This window comes from Condylura cristata, unplaced genomic scaffold, assembly GCF_000260355.1.
Source record: "Condylura cristata isolate star-nosed mole 26May11 unplaced genomic scaffold, ConCri1.0 scaffold00002, whole genome shotgun sequence".
Taxonomy (NCBI): Eukaryota; Metazoa; Chordata; class Mammalia; order Eulipotyphla; family Talpidae; genus Condylura; species Condylura cristata.
Window position 1 is genome coordinate 81049003 of NW_004567103.1, and position 17165 is coordinate 81066167.

At 45.6% G+C, this 17165-nt stretch overlaps 1 protein-coding gene across 4 annotated transcripts in view; it reads left to right on the forward strand.

Annotated features, from left to right (window-relative positions):
* The window catches only part of RALB (v-ral simian leukemia viral oncogene homolog B), a 55325-nt gene that overhangs the window by 1645 nt on the left and 36515 nt on the right, over window positions 1-17165 (forward strand). The window contains exon 1 of one of the 4 annotated variants that reach the window (XM_012724806.1): window positions 10720-10738. The exons of 1 other annotated variant lie outside the window; for it this stretch is intronic. The gene's annotated coding sequence lies outside the window, so the exon portion shown is untranslated. Of the gene's footprint in view, window positions 1-10719; window positions 10739-10801; window positions 10962-15397; window positions 15417-17165 lie in introns of those variants that run through there. 2 more of the 4 variants (XM_004674724.2, XM_012724805.1) reach the window with 2 other exon arrangements.

The following is a 17165-nucleotide window of genomic DNA, read 5'->3' on the forward strand; positions in this document are numbered from 1 at the left end:
TCTCCTGACCCACCCACTGCTCTCCTCAGCAGTGTATTTCGTCAGTCAGCCTGTTCTGCTCCTCTGGTGAATCCTCTCACTGCCCCTGTACCTCCAGCCTGTACCCCAGTTCTCTATGCATAAATAAATAACTCTTTAAAAAGGGAGAGAGATAAGAATATATTAAAACAAACAAACAAACAAAAATGTGTGATTCATTAGGTGCTATGAATGGGACAGGTTGCCCTAGAAGGCCACATAGTGAGCCTTCTAGAAATTGTCCTCATATGATAAAGGAAGTGCAGAGAGGTGAAGAGGCTTGGCAGATATCACACAGCAAATGTGATTGGAATCCAGATCGATGTGACTCTATTGCCATGTTAAAGCACCCTCTCAGTGGAGACTGCAGGGTACACACAAGGCTGAACCCCCAGCTTTGTTCTAGATCATTCCAGGCCTTCTTTCCATTGAAGCTTACCAATTCTATATCCCAGCCTCCCTTGGTGGCAACTTCTCCTAGATGTTGCAGAGTTAGTGAGAGGTTGGCATGCAGGCACCATGTGTGAGAGCTGGGGACTTTGGAGATGGTGCCCTTGCTGTGGGATTTCAGGTAGCTTATTGCTCTCTTATGGCTAGGGTGATGAGAGTAGGGCTCCAGGGGACAGGGCAGACCTTTCTCATTGGGAACTTGGAGCAGATGCAAAGTCAATGCCAAAAACTGGAAAGGAAGCAGTAACTACAGGACCACAATCTTCACTAGCCACAGGAAAGTAGTTGACTTTGACTTCATCAGAGAGAGAGGGCGTGTCTGCAATGATATGCCAGCAGACAAAGCCACAGGGGATATTGTCACCTGTGGTGAGAATCTCGAACCAGGGGCCTGGCCTTTCCCTGTGCTGGCTCTATCTGTAAATAATCCCAGAGAGCCACAAGTCTAGAGAGCTGTACAAGGGAACAGCCTATTTACTTCCTAAGAAGCCAAAAATTTAGGGGAGGAAGTTTAGGAGAAAGAACCTGGTTCACAGGACAAACATCCATGGCGTCCCTACTGAGAGCAGGGTTCAGAAACAGAGGGAATGGCCATCTCATGCCCCTTATGATGACTGCTATTAAAAATGAGAAAATAGCAAGTGTTGGTAAGATGAGACACTGGGACCTTTCTGTACGATTGGTGTGTATAATGTAAAATGTAAATGGTGTGTCGTCACTCTAAAGCAGCGTGGTGGTTTGTCCCAAAATTAAAAATAGGATTACAATATGAACTAGCCAGCTCACATCTGAGACTTTTTCCATAGGAATTGAAAGTAGAATCTCAAGAGATATTTGTATACGCATGTTCATAGAAACATTAGGCCAAAGTTGGAAAGCAATCCAAGTGTTCTTAGATGGATGAAAGGACAAACAAAATGGGCAGATATACAAAGGAATATTATTTGGCCTTGAAAAAGGAGGAAATTCTGCCACCTGCTACAACATGGATGAACTTGAGGCTGTTGTATTCAGTGAAATAAGATAGCGACAAGGAGATAAATATTGTGAGTTCACATACATGAGGCTCTGAGAATAGGCAAATCCATGGAGACAGAAAGTGGAAGGGTAGTTGCCAGGGGCTGGGGAAAGTTAGTTATTGGGCACACAGTTTCAGTTTTGCAAGATGAAACAGATCTAGAGATGGGTGGTGAATAGGATGTGGACAAAAACACTGTGAATGTACTTAATGCCTCTGAACTGTATACACTTAAAATGGTTGAGATGTGAATTTATAATACACATATTTTACCACAATTCAAAATAATAACAAAAAAAAATGAGCTGAAAACAAAATAAAGGATGTTGCCCAAGGGACTCCAGCAGGCCACAATCAACCAAGTCCTCACACTGTTATTTCATACCTTTCATAAGACCTCTGTGAGATGACTCTCCTCGCAAACAGGGAAGTGAAGTTCAAAGATGTGACATATCTTGCTCAAGAAGCCTTAGCTAGAAAGTTGGCATAAAGACTTAAGTCACCTTTATGTTCTGGGTAAGAGCTTATTCTAATATGTGGTTCTGTGATGTAGAATTGGGTCCCTAGTATTTTAATTGAGGCCTTCATACACACAAGAAAACAGAAGAATGCAAGGAAGTAACGTGGTTGTGAGATGTATGGACTGATCAGAGAGGACTGGTTCTTTGAGATGACTGTATAGAGTCAGAGAGGTAGAAAAGTTTGGAGACCCTGGGTTCATTCACCATAGGTATAATTCCATCCTTCCATCTACCCCCTCCTTACCTATCCCTCCACCCACATGTCCATTTACCCACCCACCACCTCTCCATTCTTCCCAACAGCTGGTGCCTGGCAGAGCTCCTGACCACAGCAGATGCTCAGTACAGACTTGAGAATGTCTGCCACTGTACAGAGAAAACCAAGGCTCAGAGAGGGAAGGTGATTTGGCTAAGGTCACAGAGTCTTGCTTCTGTGGGTAGAAAAAGCAGTAGAAACATGGATAAAGAGTGTAGATTTTGTTGTCAGACATATCTGCTTTAAGGCTGATTTGCCTCTCAACCTAACTGACCTATCTGTGAATAGGAATTCACACCTCTCTCTTAGATTGTGCAGAAATTAAGGATGTTGAGATGATGTCAAGTGCTCTGTATAGGATTTGGCGAGATGCCGGCTTGAAGTGCGGAGCAGAGGGGTAGATGCAGTCTGCAGGTCTCAGTCAAGAGTTCACCTGCCTTGGGAGTTTCTGCACTCTGGGCCGCTCCTATCTGTTTGAGGACAGCAGGCAGGCACAGGACAGAAGCAGTAGAGAGCAGGGACCCAACCTTTGGTCCTTCCTATCAAGCTTTGGGGCTGCAGACATTCTTCATCTGGGTCTGCACAATCATCTGGAGAGTTTCCTGAGATTAGGCCTTGCCTGCCAGGGCTGTCCACAGCACAGGTTGTACAAGGAGGATTTGTGTGCACCCTCCCCCTTCTGGGGTGTGACCCCAGCCATCCATCTTTAGGGAGCTTCCCATGAGGGTCTCTCCTCTGTGCACTGGTAGAGAATATTGTTTGTCCACCCTGGAGGCCACACTAACCTCACTCACCTTACTTTTTCTCCTGTTTGCCAAGTTCCTTCTTAGTCATTGTAAAAAATTAATTAAAACTTTATGGAGAAATGTATCCCAGAAAAGGTATTCATCCCTTTTACCTCTCTCCCCCCACCTAGAGACATGCATTTTAATATTTTGGTGGTCTTCCTTCAGGAGACCACTAAACTAGGGGTTGATATCAGCAGATTTCAGTTTTGTTTTCTTTCCTGACTCTCGTTTCTTATCCCTGCATTTCTTAGACCTTTTCACCCGGTGGCCTTGCCCTGCGCTCAGAGCAGATAGGTTCAGGAAAGAGATGAAGCTCTCTATAAAAAACAAACTAGGGCCCTCCCTGGTGGCGCAGCGGGTTAAAGCACAGCACTGAGAAGCTAAAGCCACTTCCGCATGAGTTCGATTCCCGCCTCCCCTGGAGGTGACCACATGGCGCGGCAGACTTTTCCTGACCCGCCCGCTGCTCCCCTCAGCAGTGTACTTCGTCAGTCTGGCTGTTCTGCTCCCCACTCTGTCTCTGGTGAAGCCTCTCACTGCCCCTGAGCCTCTGGCCTGTACCCCAGTTCTGTATGTACAAATAAAATAAATCTTAAAAAAAAAAAAACCAAACCGTTTTAAAAAAAAAAACATTGCTAATATAACTATCACCAGGGAGGAGTTTGGCATTTGGAGTGGGAGGGTTAGGGTAGGGTTAGATGAGGAACCAGTGCCAGTCCCTTGGGGTCCTAGTCCTTGCAGCTGTTGGGCCAGAAATGGGATGGCAGAGACTCAGTCTTGGGAGATGCAGTAGGAGAAGGGCTTGAGGAAGGCTGAGGAGCATTTCTCTCTGCAGTGCAGCCCCAGTCCTGTCCTGGGAGTTAGAAGCAGCTTCTAGAAGCAGGTGTAAAGGTGACCAAAGGACCTAGGGACCCTGGACCCTGGGAGACCTGAAGGGATTTTCTGGCTTTCTGGAAAAGGTTAAGAGCAGAGCACATCAAGGCTGTGCTTAAGAGTGAGCCTGGTTTTGACTCCCAATTCTGGGGGCCTAGTCCTGGGTGCACTCATCTACATGTAAAGTGAGGGATAGTGATAAAGTGGGGCTGCTGGGAGCAGGGGTGGGGGGTGGGGAGCAAACTAGAAGAGTTGAACCTTGTGAGGCACCAAGTAGGCATTCAGCCAACATCATTTCTTTCCTCATCCCTCTTACTAACTCGAGTTTTCATGTCCTCTTTCTGTGTCTGTCTATCTGCATGGAGCTGTTTAGACTCTGGGGGTCTAAGCACCTGCAGGTGAGGATAACACCTGGCTGGGGACCTGGACATAGTTCGGTGGGTGTCCTCCCCAGTCCTGGATGAGGGAGAGGCAAGTGTTAATGAAGCTCCTTAGGGAAGGGCAGGTGGTTGCAAGTAGATCCTTGGGAGTTCTGGTATCTGAGGGACAATGGAGTCACCGAGAGGCGGAGAAGCCTCTGTGGCTGAGTCCAGGCCCTCAAGGTCAAGCAGTGTCCAGGAAGGAAGACTTGCAAGGCTGCAGTAGCGCATGGTAGCTTGGGAAAAGAGGAGGGATCACAGGAGATTTTCATGCTGTTTGACAGGACCAGCTTCCTGGAGATTGTGAATAATATTTCACTTTGCAGAAAAGTTAGTACAGAATTTAGACACTCAACCTTGTTTTATCTCAAAATCAAGTACTCTGCAGCTGTCACCCTGCAGGGCCTTTTATCTGGTTACCTGGAAGTCAGAACCAAATCTGTGGCATTTGCTTACACTGAAGATTTCAGGAAACAGGCAGTACAGTGAAGCAGAGAGCTGACATAGATCCTGGATTAACTATAATGATGAAGTCATACTTAATGGCAAGACAGATGAGTTAATTTTGGGGTGATAACTCTTCACAAATTATAATGGCAGAAAGGTAAGTCTAGTTAATTCAATAAGAGTTAATTTTGGGGAGATAGCTCTTTGTAAGTTATGATGGCTGAAAGGTAAGTCCAGTTAATTCAATAACTAATTTTAAAAGAGATTTATTTATTTATGCTTACAGAACTGGGGTATAGGACAGCGGTGCAGGGGCTGTGAGAGGCTTCACCAGAGACAGAGTGGGGAGCAGAACAGGCAGATTGATGAAGTACACTGCTGAGGGCAGTAGCGGGCGGGTCAGGAGAGGTCTGCCGCGCCATGTGGGTCACCTCAGGGATTGGGGATCAAACTCGTGCTGCAGTGACTTTGGAGAGCTTCATAAGGTGGTGCTTGAGCCTGTTGCACCACCAGGGAGAGACCAATTCAATAATTTAAAGTAGGAATGAGTAACTTTTTTCCGAATGTGTTCCCCAAGTAGATTAATTTCTTTTGGAAGAGGAAAGCCCATTCTCTAGCTGCCTTTCCAGGAGAGAAATTCCCAGGAATAGCTCCTGTTGGTTGGCTGGAGCTATAGACACCACATAAAAGGATGGTAATTTGGAAAGAGAAAGCTCTCACTGAACCATGTAGCAAAAAGTGGTTTTTAAACTCCCCAGTTAGTCTTTTACAGTCGCAATAACTAAATTGAGCAGTAAAGTTAAGATTTTGAATATGTTTGGGAACATGTAGTTGCCAAGGGTTTTTCTTGAAAGCTGCCAGCACAAGTCTGCAAGGAAAGAAAGGCTCATGGATGTTACCCAGACCTTGGAGGAGGAATCCAATGGTGTATCCCCCTCCGCTGGCTCCTGAGGAGGTTGAACCTTGTCCTGGGAGAGAGAAATCTCTGTGCTCCAGTAGTGGGAATAAAGATCTCAGGTGCTCTCATAATTATGTTCCCTAGCTTCAAGGGACCTCAGATTTTGATCCACTGGATGACACAAATGCCCAGGAAGGAGTGGGCATATGCCCACAGGGATGCCAGAACTTGTCAGACTCTTTCTAATAATATCATCTATTTATATAATCCTGCCAGCTCATGGGAGCCAGTCTCTAATGCTGGTTGATATCTTAGGAAACTGTTCAAGTGTCCACTCAACGTTCTCCCCTTTCCTTCCTTGCCCACAGGGCCTCTGGGAGTCCCAACTTGCAACCTTTCCCCCTCTAACTCTGGGACTTGGTGGAGGGACTCTCCTGATTGAATCTTCTGCCCTCATGCCACTTCCCAGTGCCAAATCCCCCTGAATCTCCTGTTAATTGAGGGCAGATTACCTCTGTACCCATAGGCCTCACTTTTCTAGGGCTCCAGAACAACCTAATCTTCATTCTCACATCTGCTCCTTACAGCCCCTTCCCGACACAGCATCCAGAGCGAACTTCTTAAAGGTTAGAACAAAGCCTATTAGCCTCCTGGCTTGAATGTCCTCAGCAGCTTCTCATCACACTTGCAAAACATTCCAATCTCCTTATAACCTGGAAGCTCCTACATAATCTGGTCTCCATCTCCTTCTCCACCCTGGGTGGCCCCACTTTCTTCCTGATCATGGCATTCCATGTAGGCCTTCTGTCTACTCTCAGAAGCACCAACATTTACCAAGCCCTAGAAATATGACTGAGGAATTAAGGCTACTAGAGAGGGAGACTTTGGGAACAATGGGGGCAGGGACCCAGTGTTCTAGGGTAAAGAACTATTGTGCTTTTTGAGCAGTACATATATTTGAGCAGGTACAATCTTCAATCTCATAAAGGGTTAAACCAATGTTATCTCAATTAAAAAAAAAAAAAGGCCCTGGTGGTACAGCGGGTTAAAGCACTGCACTGAGAAGCTAAAGCCACTTCCACATGAGTTTGATTCCCGCCTGCCCCGGAGGTGACCCACATGGCGTGGCAGACCTCTCCTGACCTTCCCGCTGCTCCCCTCAGCAGTGTACTTCGTAGATCTGCCTATTCTGCTCCCCACTCTGTCCCTTGTGAATTCTCTCACCGCCCCTGAGCCTCTGGCCTGTACCCCAGTTCTGTATGTACAAATAAATAAATCTTAAAAAAAAAAATCACCAAGCTTTGTTCTGCCTTAGGAATCTGCACATGCTTATTCCTCTTCCTAAAGTATTTTCTTTTCCTTTCCCTCACTCCCAATTTTTTCCAAGATTGATTTCTTTTGTCCTCAGTTCCTACGTTAAATGTCACCTCCTAATAGAGAACTTTGTTTGACTAAGGTAATTTACAGTGGCACAATGGAAGTCAAAGAGTTGCTTATTTGTTTATTGTTTTCTTGTCTGTCCTCTTGCCTGAGTTGGTCAGTGCTGCGGCCTGTATCAGTCAGAGCAGGCTGAGCTATGAGAAGTGGAAATAGTTGTCAGATAGCACTAAAGACTCACATTTTACTTATTAAATACTTTTGAAGGAGGGAGTGTCGAGAATGTAGGGAGGAAGTGTCTACTGTTACAGTAGGTTGGAGGGAGCTGACAGGATCTTGGTGGGGCCTGCTGCTGCAGCTGTCAGACCAAGGCTATCCTGGGAGTGAGTTCCTGCAGAAGCAGCGCAGCTCATCTGACCAGCAACCCCCTCAGACTTGACAGGAGCAATCTCAGAAGCAGTTGAGGCTGCTTCCCCTGGCGGGACACCTCTGCCTGGTGTGCCGGAGAACAGCTCCAACAATTGGGGTGACAGAGGTTCCTGCAGGAAATGATGGTGTCGGTGATGAAGGTGAATGAGGGACACAAACACTCAGTCAAGTGCAAATGTCATCTGCTGCGAGTCTCAGCAGTTCTTTTTTATTTTTATGTTTTTAAGCTGAGGGATTATATCAGCACATGCATTGAGAAACAAACAAACAAACAAACAAACAAACTGGTATCACATATTCCTAAGAACAGTTTGAAGTCTTTTGATCTTAGCCAAGTCTATAACACTTACCATTTTTTAAAAAAGATTTATTTATTTGTGCATACAGAACTGGGGTATAGGCCAGAGACTCAGGGGTGGTGAAAGACTTCACCAGAGACAGAGTGGGGAGCAGAACAGGCAGATCGACGAAATACACTGCTGAGGGCAGCAGCAGGTGGGTCAGGAGAGGTCTGCAGCGCCATGTGGTCACCTCCGGGGCAGGCGGGGTTCAAACTCATGTGGAAGTGGTTTCAGCTTCTTAGTGCTGTGCTTTAACCTGCTGCGCCACCAGGGAGGGCCACTTATCATTTTTTAAGGAAAACACTGCTAACAAGCAAAATGTTATTACTATTATCATTTTTTGCAGCTGGGCAAACAATTTACTAATGACAAAGCAGGCAAATTAATTTATATAGTTATAACTAACATATCTATTTATATTATGATAAAAGGTTAGCAAAACAAAAGGAAAGCTTCTTTTATTACCAATTTCTAAGGATCCTCATTTTTATTAAAGCATCCTAAAAAAAAGTTTAAAACAAGGCCAGGGTAAGGAATGAAAAAGTTTACTGTACTCAGTTCTAACATTAAGAGAGAGAGGAGAGTTGAAGGCCGAACAACAAAGGCTTAAGCTTTTTGGTTCCCAAAGTTTTTTCCGCTGGAGCTTAATTTAATGTGTTCATTTGGAAGATAGTGGAATGCGGGAGTTTGAATTATTGGTTTAGACAGGAACATGTTATCACAGTATGTTTTTAGCACTGTCTAATTTTGCTGTATTAACTTTACAGAATAGCCAATTGCTTTTACAACCAAGTGTAAAATCAATTTTTACTTTATCAAATGCATCCAAATGCAAAAATGGTTGCAAATACAGAAATGGCCAAAAGAAAACAAAGAGATCCAGTAAGAGCCATCTTCGGGTTCCCTGACTTTTCAGGGGCACCCCCTCATACCCAGACTTTGTCGCACAGTATGAGATGTTTGGCCCACGCCACTGGTGCCCGCCTGTCAGCCAGCCCTTCCAAGGGGCTCTGCCATTCACATTTACTCTGAATCTACCACATCCAGCCTAGGGCTTGGCATGAAGAGAAGCTGAATAGAAGATGCTACTGGTGTAGTTTCAGTAGAATCCTTCAGAGTACTAGGAATGGGGATGTGTGGGCTAGTGGATGGGAGAGAAGGAGTATAGCATTTCTAAAAATGCCCAGGGTGCCCTGCATAACATTCTCCTACTATTCTAAAGAATGTGGGTGAACACTGTAGGGCAGCTCTTGTAACTGAAGGGGGTGAGGGGAAAGGAGACAGAAAAATCCTGGTCTGTCCATGCCCTTGACACTGTTCCCCGAACTACTCAATTTCACGTGGGCAGCCTGCTTGGGGCAACTTGCTTGTCTAAACTTGCTTTTGATAAAATGGTAGCACCACAGCGATTCTTTATACCAGCTAGAATGGGAGGAAATGCTGCCCCTGACTTGGTTAAAATACGCTTGAGTGTACATTTGGTCTGGCCTCTGATGGCAATCACATCACCTTATTCCTAGCATTAGACTGCAAGCTTTACATGTAAGATCATTTAAATCTTTACACCTACAATGTAGAGGCAATGCAGCTGGGAAAACCAAGACCCAGAGAGGCCCTTCCTTTGAACATTTGCTTGCTTTGAACATCTTGCTTTGCCAGAACCATGCATTTAATCATTACTCCGTAGAAGATTTGGGTTTGAATTTCCTTCTAGGTTATAAATACCAGAGAGCTTCCTTTTTGAGAACTCTCTTATGCCTTCTCCCTTAGAGTACCTAGCAGGATTTCTGTCTAATTAGCATGCAGTTAGAAACTTTAATGTGGATAATAAAAGTAAAAGCAGGATACTTAAGATAGTAGACACTAGAATAGTCTGGTTACATGTTTTTTTAAAGCCTGTTACTTAGGACTAAGGTAAAGCTGTGCTTGATACAGCTGTTGGTGGAGAATCTGGACTTGTTAATTGCTTGTATATAGCAGTATCATCAAGACCCAAAGCCTGTCATATAATACACAGGTATCCTAATGTATAATTATTAACAAGGAAAGAATTAATTACACAGCGCTAGCTGTGGTGGATCTCCAATAAGAGGTAGTTTCCTTCCCTGGAGAGTATAGAGGCGGACATTTAGACAATTAATTGCGATAATATGCTAGGTCACGAGGTTTGGGTAGGGATTAGTGCAGCCACAAATCCTAAGGAGGTGGAGGTCAAGGAAGGAAACGACTCTAGTGAAGGGGGGAATTTCAGAGAATGACCTTTTTTGAATAGAAAATTACAAGGTTCCGGGAAGTCTGCTGGGGCACATTCGTGGGAGAAATCCCTTGGACCAGAGCTTACCGTTGCACTTTCTGACTCAGAGCTACGCCTAGGGCTAAGATTGCGCCTTAGGCTGTGGCCTCGTTCGTTATTTGCTAGGCACTGGTCAAGTAACTCTATTACTGTTAATGCGATATAATTAAATACTAAGCAAGTCCTGGTGGCAGGCGGTGAGCTCACGGCGGGAGCCTTGGCTGATGTCCTAAAAGCTTCCTGGACCTTTAGACACCCGCGCTCAAAGTACATTTCCCAGCAACGTAATTTTCCTTGGTTTCTATATATCAGGTCTGTCCTTCCCTTTTCCGCCCACTACTTTGGTCACGCCGTGGCCTAAATTCACCTCCGTCCGCCCACGCCCAGCGTCCCCAGACCATCCAAAGGCTCCACTGCAGCAGCCGTCACGCGCTGCGCGGCCGGCGGGCAGAGAAGGAGGAAATGGGGGTAGGCGGGGCAGGCGTGCTGACCCCGCCCCTACCCTCTGAAGCGGCTCCTCATTGGCGAAGCCTCTTCCCTGGTCGGCCGAGGCTTGGAAGCTCATCTTGGGATTGGCTGAAACGTTCCAGCTAGGCCTGGCCCCTAGGAGGTAGGCGGGAGTGGACAGGAGGGCGCGCTCCTGAGAAGTGGGGTTGCCTAGACGACGCCGGGAGCGCGCTCGGGGGGTGGGGAAGCGAGCCAGGGCTGCTCAATGACAAATCGGCGGGGGACGGCTGGGGTCCGGCCCCAGGAGGAGGCGAAGGAGAGGGCGGGGCGGGTTTAAGAGCTGCGGACCCGGTGTGGACGGCCAGGGCGGCTCGGGACGGTCCCAGGTAAGGGTGTCCGGCGCCCAGCAGGGCCTCCTCCCGACGGGGTGGGGCACGGACTAGGAAAATGGGGTGCGCATGGTGGCTGAAATCCTTCCCCCGCGATTTCCGCGCAGGGCTGTGACCAGCAGCCCTAAACGTCTCACCCTGAGGCGGGAGGAGGGCGACGCGGGGGCAGAGCCCCGCCTGGCCCCAGGAGGTCAATGGAGAAAGCCTCCAGGGCTCCCAGTCCTGCTTGGGGCTGGGGAAATGGGGGCGGCGCCCCAGCCTCTCCCTTTTCACTGCTCCTTCCCTTTTCCCACTAATGGCCTCTGCTTCCACTTCCTGCCCTTTCGGGCCTCCAGCCTGAGAAGGTCCGCTTCCTCAGTCGCTTAGCTGCCACTGCGGGCAGGGCAAGAACTGTAACTGTTGTAAAAACTTGTTAGTACCGTAGGAAGTTGTGAGCCAAAAGTTGTTTCTTGCCGCCACCACCTCCCCCTAGTAGGGGCTGGCACCTCCTGTGGCTTCTGAAAGGAAGCACGGTGGTTTGAACTGGTTGTCTGGAGCCGGTCCTCTGCTTGCCGGTATTAAAGGTTATCCACGCTTGGTTCAGCACTGCTAGTGACAGGTAGCAGTGCTCAGACTGCCTGTCTGTGCAGTGTCCTTTCTGGGCTAATTTTTAAGTGAACTCGGGAAACGTTATCAGGTGAAGTTCTGGGGAGAAGTTCTTGCCTCTGGTGGGCTAATTTGGAATTGCCAATGAAAGAGAACTGGCTGATTGTTTATTGGAGTTGTCTGTGATTTGATTTCAGCCCTTGTAGAAGAGTGAACTTACCGCTTTATGCTGGTTTCCTAGCCTCATTTCGTTTTGTTAAGGTCTGTGGATATTGGGTGTGTGAATGATCTGTGTTCTGGGCAGAGAGTAGAACCATTCTTGAATGCCAATGCTACAAATATTATGACAATGTTCTGTCATCCTAGAACAATAGAATGAGAATATCAAAGTTCTCAGAAATAGTGCAAGGTAGTATTTAATATTGGGAAGAAAGGGGGATTGGAATTAAAAGGCTCTGCGCCAAAAGGTATGATCTGGAGTATGACTTTTCACCTCTGAGCTGCAGAGCCCTCGGCTTTGAGAGGGTGATAATCACTATCCTAATTGGTAGGATGAAATGAAGTAAGAACTGTCTGAGACACTCTTTGTGGTAGTGGGGGTGGGATGGAGGTGGGGGGTAGGAATAAGGCCAGGGACACACATGCCGCCTTTTATGTGGTTTTTATCTGGTCAGCTGGACTATTTTCTTCTGATCACATCTGAGTCTTTCCTTCCTTTCTATTCACATCATTTCCCCTTGGAAACAGTGGGTATGCTTATCTGAGATCTTAGGCAGATTTCCCTGTGCCCAAGGTGTAGAACCTTCCCCAGGATTTTGTGTGGGGAAAAAAGTGTGGGTATAAATTATTAGGTATCTTCTGGGAATATGAGCTCTAAACACACAATGATGGAAAAACAAGAATTAGTGCCTTACGTGGGATCTGAGAAGGTCTTCATGGAAGGTGGAAGAAATGGAAGAGCTCAATTCTTAAATTTCAAGATTCTTGGCAGAAGCTTGGTTGAGACTCTGGAAATTTTTTTTTTTTAAAGATTTATTTACTTATTCATATGGAACTGGAGTACAGGCCAGAGATGTGGAGGGTGAGAGGATTCACCAGGGACAGAGTGGGGAGCAGAACAGGCAGATCAATGAAATACACTGCTGAGGGGAGCAGTGGGCGGGGTCAGGAGAGGTCTGCCTCGCCATGTGGTCACCTCCGGGGCAGGTGGGAATAGAACTCATGCGGAAGTGGCTTAAGCTTCTTAGTGCTGTGCTTTAACCCGCTGCGCCACCAGAGAGGGCCTGAGACTTTGGAAATTTTAAACTGACAGTTACTTGAGCTAATCTTTTGGGCCCATAGTACCCTTTTGCATTCAGTTACTGAAGTCTTGACCACTCAGTGAATTATGGAAGTTAGAAACATCTTTGGAGACTTTTGCTGAAAGCAGGAGTGTGTATGAGCGTTTGGATGGGCAAGAGTGGAAAGAAAGATGGAGAGACTGTGGCAGCCTGTCAAGTGGGTGCAGTGGGTGTGGCCCCTCTAGCATCCCAGTCTGGTCTCCAATGTCAAAGACTGTTACTCTTTTAAAAAGTAACCAATTGTGATTTTTTTTTTTGTTAGAGCCACCGGAAAAATTTTTTGGGATTTTTTGCCTTAAAAAAAAATTGAAATCTCAATGCAGAAAAAAGGTTGTTAGTTGATAATTGCTAACTTATATTTTTGTCATGTTTTTGTGGGCAACTTATATGTAGTATACTTTAGGTCCATTAAAATGGGAATTGACATAGCAAATATTAAGTTAGGTCTGATCCAAATTAAAATATTCCAAGTTATGTAACTTTTGATTAGTGTATGAGTTGAGTGCAATAGAATAATTGGGTGGTGTGTGGCTGGCTCTAAAGTTTGTCTTCAATGGCATTAAAATTTAACATTAAAATCTCAATGAACTTTCTACTGCTGTGCAATAATTATCCCAATTTGATCAGCTTACAACAACAGATATTTATTATCTCAGCTTCTTTAAGTTCAGGAATCTGGGAGTATCTTGGCTTGTTGCTAACAGCTCAGTCTCTACTGAGGTTTAGTCATCTGCAGGCTTGCTGGGCTGGAGAATCTGCCACCCTGTACCCCCTCACCCCCTTCCTCTCCTGCCCATGCGGGTGCTTTTGGCCTGAGACATCAGTTTCTTTCCACATGGGTCTGGGACTGTCCACAGTATGGTGGTTGACTTTCTTCCCATGGCATTCTTGGAGGTTAGCTACCACAATTCGTTTCTTAAGACATTAGTGAGAAAAAACCTGTTTTCATATGTGCACTAAAGCATGTGCTGTAGGAGATTAAAATACAGCTGGAGTTTGTACTATTCTAGAAACTTTTAATATCATACTTGAAACTTTATGTTCTTTCTTCTGGCTCTTCATTGTCAGTTACTAGAATTAATTAGCCAAATATTCAGTAGCTTTGGAAATTAGAAATTTAAATCTTGCTGGTCCCTAAACCAAATGGAATGGCTGAGTTTTTTTTTTTTCTTTTTTAAGATTTATTAATTGATGCATACAGAACTGGAGTACAGGCCAGAGGTGCAGGGGCAGTGAGAGGATTCATCAGAGACAGAGCAGGGAGCAGAACAGGAGGACTGATGATGTACACTGCTGAGGGGAGCAGCAGGTGGGTCAGGAGAGGTCGTCTGCGCCATGTGGGTTACCTGTGGGGCCAGGGATCGAACTTGTACTGAAGTGGCTTTAGCTTCTTAGTGCTGTGCTTTTAACCTGCTGTGCCACCAGGGAGGGCCTGAGGTTTTTTTTTGTTTTTTGTTTTTTCTTCTTAAACCCTAAAACACACTGGTTAAAAAAATAAAAAAGCCAAAATGATCTCCTTTATAAAAAGCTTAAAATAGTCACTAATCATCTATGCAGACTTAAAAATAAAACTCATTGGCAGATAGCTGAATAAATCTTTGAGAATCTAAACCATACCCTGCCCCTCCTCTAATTACTTTAAATCCTTGGACAATATTAATTTGCATAGTAAGTCTTATTTTTTTCTTTGGATGCCCTGTACCATTTTAATTATCCACCTGGATTGAAGGCCTTTTTTAAAATCTGCACTTGTTGATGAAATCTTGAAATGTATGTTTGGAGAGAAGAGTTTAATAATTGTGAGTGTAAAGCCTGATTAAAGGACTGTTAAATTTCCTTTCATCTCTAAAAATGCTGTGATTCTAATGTTTTAATATAACAAATATCCTTCAAATCCAGCATATTTATAACAAGAGATTCATAAATCCTGATAACATGTAGCTTCAAAAATCAAAATCTTCCGAGAATGGCTTTTTTGTTCATACTGCCCCAAAAGGAAGTTTTTCGAGTCACCATTCTGCAGAGGAAAAGTCAGCACAATTTGCATTTCCTCTGCTTCCTATTTTTGGCCCTTTTCCCATCTCGGTCCTGATTTATGAGCTAGAGTTTTTCTTTTCTTTCATCCTACCTCTTCCACAATCCCCTTCCTTTCCTTTCCCTGCCCATAAAAACAGGAAGAGATTGGTGGCCATTTACTGTGAGTTGTCTGATCCTGTTATTAGGGATGAATTTTAGCTGCTATACCTCTGCTCCCACTACATAGTAACCTTTTTTAAATCCCACATTATATCTGTTCATTCATTAAGTTCTATCATTTTCTTTCTTTCTTTCTTTCTTTTTTAAGATTTATTTGTGCATGCAGAACTGGGGTACCGGCCAGTGGTGCAGGGGCGGTAGGAGGCTTCACCAGAGACAGAGTGGGGAGCACAGAAGGCCGACTGACGAAGTACACTGCTGAGGGGAGCAGTGGGCGGGTCAGGAGAGGTCTGCCACGCCATGTGGGTCACCTCTATGGCAGGGATCACACGTAAGTGGCTGCCGCTAGCTTGCAGTCCTAACCCCTTGCGCCACCAGGAAAGGCTAAGTTCTATCATTTTCTAACCACCTGGACAGTTCTGAAATCCAGCCAGTTCCCTGTGCCCACTGTCAGCCCCCTCAGGCTGCCATTGTCTCTGGACTGTAGCACTCCCATTTGCCCTGGTCTTCCACCCTGGAGCCAAATGATCTTTTCAACATGCCAAATCTAATCATGCCATCCATTTGCCTGAAACACTTAATGCTTTTGCAGTAGAAAGTCTAAAATCCCCAAGCCACTGGCCCAACGAAGCCTCAGAGGGGCTGGGCCAACTTACCTGTCCAGTGTCACCTCAACACCATGCTTGCTTCTTTTTTTCTATTTTTGCTTCAGGTCTTCTTAGAAGCAACATGAGATGTGAGTAGACCATGTGAAAGGGATCTGAGGTAGGAAAACACTTGGCATACCTTGGACCTGAGAGAAGGCCTAGATGGCCAGGGTCTTTGTAGGCCATGATGAATTGAGGGTTTGGATTGTATCTATGGTAAACCATGAAAACACTTGAGGGACACTTTTCTTGGTATTTTAAGAAAATTTCCAGTAGGTGTTGTGTGGAGGACAGATTGAAGAGGGGCTGAAGTGGCAATGGAAGTCAGGAAGCTGTGGCTGTTCAGGGCAGGTGGCTGGGACAGAGGAGATAGAAGAAGTGGATAGATGTGAAATGTATCTGTAGATGAATTGCAGTAGAATTGGTTGTGGTGAGGTGAGGGAGAGGCAAGGGGAATCATAGTCTACTCCCATGTAACAACTTGGACACCACTAACTTGTCCAAGTAACAACTTGGACACCACTAATTACTGTAATAACTATTGTTGGGGGGGACAAGTGGAGAAGGAGCAGATTTCAAGGGAGGGGAGAATCAAGAGTTCCAACTTGGGAATGTTAAAAGTTTGGGATACTTACAGCCAAGTGGGGAGATGTGGCAGAGGGATCTGAGTCTGGAGGGCAGGCGAGTGACCTAGGCTATGTTTTGTAAGTTTGCAAGCTGGATAAAGAGCCTCTGGAATGGGTGTGATCGCTAAGGGAGAGAGCAGAGAAATGAGTTCGGTGTAGAACTGAACTTGGAGAAGTGCTGACACTGAGAAGCCAGGCTGAGGAAGAGCTGGTAAAGGACTCTGAGAAAGGGCTGCCAGAGAAGTAGCCAGTTCTTGGGAGTATGGCACCAGCGGGACAGTGTCTACGAGGGGGATGATGAGAGGGATACTTGAATTCGCCTACTAGGTGTCTTTCTTTCCCAGGCAAAGTGTAACATATTTGCTGCATGCTCCTTTTATGAAGAGGGAGGAGATGGGAGAGGAGAAAGAGAAAAGTTTTTATTGGAGTTTGCAACAATGAGTTTATTGGTGACCTTGACAAGACCAGTTTCGGTGAAGTTCTGCTGGGGGAGGAAGCCAGATTAGAACAGATTTCAAAACTGAAATAGTGAGGGAAGGAAGCACAGGTCTGGCTATTCCGAGTGGGGGCTGTGGGCCAGTTGGCTGGTGATACAGAATCTGGGCTCCACGCAGTAGCAGCACCTACTCAATCAGAACATACGTTTTAACAAGATTCCCAGGTAATTTGTGTCTGTGTTAAAGTTTGGGGAACATTAGAATAGATAATCAGGGCTATAGAGAGAGTGTGTCACTAGCCAGAGGGACATACCCAGATGAATCAAAGTCGGGTGTTATGTTTAGGATGGAGAGGAAATAGACTGTGTCT